This window comes from Trifolium pratense, linkage group LG1, assembly GCF_020283565.1.
Source record: "Trifolium pratense cultivar HEN17-A07 linkage group LG1, ARS_RC_1.1, whole genome shotgun sequence".
NCBI classification, from domain to species: Eukaryota; Viridiplantae; Streptophyta; class Magnoliopsida; order Fabales; family Fabaceae; genus Trifolium; species Trifolium pratense.
Window position 1 is genome coordinate 53,624,390 of NC_060059.1, and position 4,274 is coordinate 53,628,663.

The following is a 4,274-nucleotide window of genomic DNA, read 5'->3' on the forward strand; positions in this document are numbered from 1 at the left end:
AGACACAACTTTCTCCCCCACTTATCTCAAACCCATCTATACTCTTCCACTAGAACTTCCGGTATAAACTCCTAGTCATTCTATCGATTCTAAATATATTCTCCCAAAAAGAATCTAGTACCGACAACATTCACATGCGTGTCGCATACAAGGGTAAACGTAAGGCATTAAACCTTGACATCTACACAAATATCCTGTACAGTCCTCTTGACATATACGCCACTACGCAAATACATAAGTATTCTATTCCCCACATATACTAGTGTAACAACCTTCATACCAACTAGCATACGCAAACACAACAACATGTCAATACATATATTTATAACTAAAATATATGTAAGACAACAAAACATCCATGTACACAAGACATCGAGTCAAGTACATGCATTACATTTCATTTGCTCGCATACTTACAACATCTACTCAAACATGTATAAAACATAGCATGTTCTCAAACAAGTTCTCATCATGAGAATACATTCACATAGTTCAATTAAAGAACCACACTAAGTACTAGTAATCAATCTACCACATGTTATAAACAAACATATAACAACACACACTAGGATCTACTTACATCCTACTCCTTTCTCACTCTAGTGAAAAATTCATTTTCACTTACTCAAAAGAAAATAATCTTATATTTTCAACAAAATCTTCATCACATGCAGTCTTACATCATGCCGGATCATCAACAATCAGCAATAAGCATCTACAAACCAAAAGTTCAAACCACACAAATTTTTAAACTTTAAGCATAAAAATACACAACCACTACTTGACTTGATAACTTTTAACAATGATAAGTATCAATCGCATCAAGTACACACAACAAGAAAAGACAGACACAACTGGCACACACGCTCACTCGATCAGACTGCACAGAACGGCTCTGATTGACACATAACCTCACAGTCCGAAGACGACCCGCTCTGATACCACTTTGTAACACCCAAACCCGTTATTTAATTAACTCTGCCTTTATAAAATCTTTTTCGAAAATACGCAGCGGAAAAATTGAAAATCTGATTATAAAGCGCTGGTTTGAATATCACAAAACACAAAATCCTCCGCATCAACACGATGCGTTATAAGTTATACAAAACCAATACTTTTCACAAAGAATAATTCTTATATGAAAACATAAGCAATTACAGAGTAATTTTCTAAAGGAATTTTTATATATATATACAAAACCCCTTTTCTCCCCGTGTCACAATAAGAGCGGAGCTTCACCACGCTACTCGGACAAGCTAACATATAACCTGTCAATCTGGATATCTGAACCCCCAAAGGTTCCAATTAACACAAAGCAGAGAGTTAGTTTACATGATCAATAAAACAAGCATAAGAATGCACCTACGCTTTACACCACTATCATGCATACTACTAACTCACACGCACATTCATCAACAAATATTCCATTATAATTTACCAGACAAATTATAATTCAAACATCACTTGTACGTCAACAATTATCACATAACTCAATTACCAATAGGAATATACATAAAGTTCCTAATGTAATCTAACACCACAAATACATTGTTCAGATTATGGTCATGACGGACCCTGCGTTGTTCATTTTATAGTCATGACGGACTCTGCTCCTCACATACGGATTAACAATCAACATTTACCAAGTATGTGTCAAACATCATCTATCATAAAATGCACACAAGATCCCTAATGCAATCTAATGCTTCACATTCATGTTATGTCCTCTAGACACCTCTAATGCATGTGGTACCATCGTCTTTATCAGGGTATTTCACCTCCGATATCCTTCTTTATCAAACAAATATAGTTCGATATCCTTCTTTATTGGACAAGCCAATATCCCTAAATATTCATGATGCATGCACTCAAAACTCATGAATATATCCATCAACAATTATGGCATATAGCCCATCAACAATAACGTGGAACACTATCCAACGTCCGTCTTTATTAAGATAATCAATACCTTAATATCCGTCTTTATCAAATAACATAATTCGATATACTTCTTTATTAGAATAACATAATTCTAATATCCTTCTTTATTAAGTTGATTAACACCTTAATATACTTCTTTGACATTTAAATAAACATCATCATTCATCAACAAGCTATCATCACATAAACATCAACACAACCCTCATGCAATTAATATATAACAACTACATTAAGCATGCCTCAACTCATAAAACAAACACCGGAATCGGAGTCTACACGAAAAACTGAGTAAAATAGGTTCCGAGGTCGAAAACCCTCAAAAGTCAACCAAAAGTCAACATTTTCAATCCTGTGAACAGTGCCTGCGCTGGGGCGCCAGCCTTCGTCACAAAACAGAGTCAAAATGGCATTTCTAGACTTCTCTGGGCGCTTGGGCGCCACTCCTCTAAAACGGTGCGCCACAGACAAATTGTGCAGGATTTCTGCATGACAGCCTCTCATTGCAACGATCATAACTTGGGCTACGAAAGTCCAATGGAGACGCAAATATACTCGTTGGAAAGCTAACAAACAGGGCTACAACTGTTATGTTGGCCCCTAAAACCAGTTCACAACGAAAAGAGGTCAAAAATGCACGTAAAGGTTCAGACCTCATAGATAACAATTTTCTATATTTCTCATTTCAAACTCTAAACTCTCAAGACTCTCACATAGACCATTTTTCATATTCTAAACTCCATCACACATATATACATACTCAAATCACTTACAAAAGTCCATTTAAACATCAATACATCATTCATTGCTTATTATTCAAAGAAATTCATGAACATTTTGCAAAACTCATCAACACTTTGCAAATCATTGAGCTTGGCTAAGGCCAATCTAGGGCTTAGGCAAAGCACACCAAAATAACCACACATCAACACAATCAACCAAGCATATTCATAAGCACTTAAACACAAGTATTTTAACCATCAAAAACACTTATACACATAGTTATGATTCCATTTATACAAGCTTGTGAACATATCAAAATTCATCAAGAACACAAACTTTTTCCTTAACAAACATCTACATATTCCCTCATACAATCATGTCATGAATAAATAACATCTCATGATCTTTTCCTTTCAATGATTCATGAAGAAAATCACCCAAAACCCCAAAGAAAATGAGTGAGAGAGTTTGGGAATGGAGGCCTAGACAACCTCCCCTCTCTTGAACCACTCATGAATCATGGAAACAAACTCTCTTACCTTAGAAATTTGATGAATCCTCAAGCTCCTCATGTTCTAGCTCTCATGAGCTCCTCTCTTTCTCAAGCCCTAGCACCCTCTTGCTTTGCTCTCTTGCTTGCCCTAGCTTAGGGATGATGATCCTTGAACTCCCATGATTCCAACAAGCTTCTAATGGATCAATTTGGTGAAGAAATGAAAATTTGGTGAAGGGTTAGGCATGATAAGGAAGGCTCACGGTTTTGAGGAAAGAAATGAATGAATTATGTGATTTTTCCTATTCATATAATTATATAGAAAGCTTGAATTAAACATGGCCTTTTGATCTATTCTTGCTCACCACACAAAGAATCATGGTCACTTGATCTAGTCTTGCTCTCCAAGTTCAAGTTAATCATGGTTCACTCACTTAACCATGATCATCCACTTGCTCATGACTTTTTCTCTTCTTCTTATCCAACAAGAAAAATTGTGGAAATATCTCCTCCCACTTGCATGAGTAAACCTCCCCCTTCCCACTTGTCTTGGCCCATTGGGCCAAAAGCCCAATAACAAATCCAAGGCCCAATAATACGGTTCACTCACGTAACGCTCCTAACTCGCGTATTAACTTATATTCGCGCCAATTAATTATTCGCCGCTTAATAAAATAATTATGAATTACGCCCTCGCGTAATAAAATAATTAAATAACGAATAATAAATTTCGGGTCGTTACAATAAACATTTCTAAAAATCCTATTCAACATAGTAGGACTAAGCACATTGACATACGTCATCATTTTATAAGAGAGCTTGTAGAAGAAAAAATTGTTACACTTGAGCACATTGCATCGGAAGAACAATTAGCAGACATTTTTACTAAAGCGTTGGATGCAAGTCAATTTGAAAATTTAAGAGGCAAACTTGGAATTTGCCTTTTTGAAGACAAATAGCAGTTACAGCATGCAATGCGTGTAACTACTTCTCTTCACTTAAAGTTACACGCTAATCAAGGAAGTTTTCATTCAACTTCCCACAACCTCCATCAACCACAATCATTACTTTTCATCTATTCTCTCTCTCACGCTCAAAACCGATCTAACTTCTCCATCAA

At 36.0% G+C, this 4,274-nt stretch overlaps 1 long non-coding RNA gene across 1 annotated transcript; it reads right to left on the reverse strand.

Moving 5' to 3' along the window:
- Positions 1-1,069: 1,069 nt before the first annotated feature.
- LOC123899256 lies at positions 1,070-3,873 on the reverse strand. The gene is made up of 2 exons (XR_006805553.1): positions 3,201-3,873; positions 1,070-1,284 (listed from the first exon to the last, which is right to left on the reverse strand). It is a non-coding gene; the product is annotated as an uncharacterized LOC123899256 (long non-coding RNA).
- Positions 3,874-4,274: the final 401 nt, after the last annotated feature.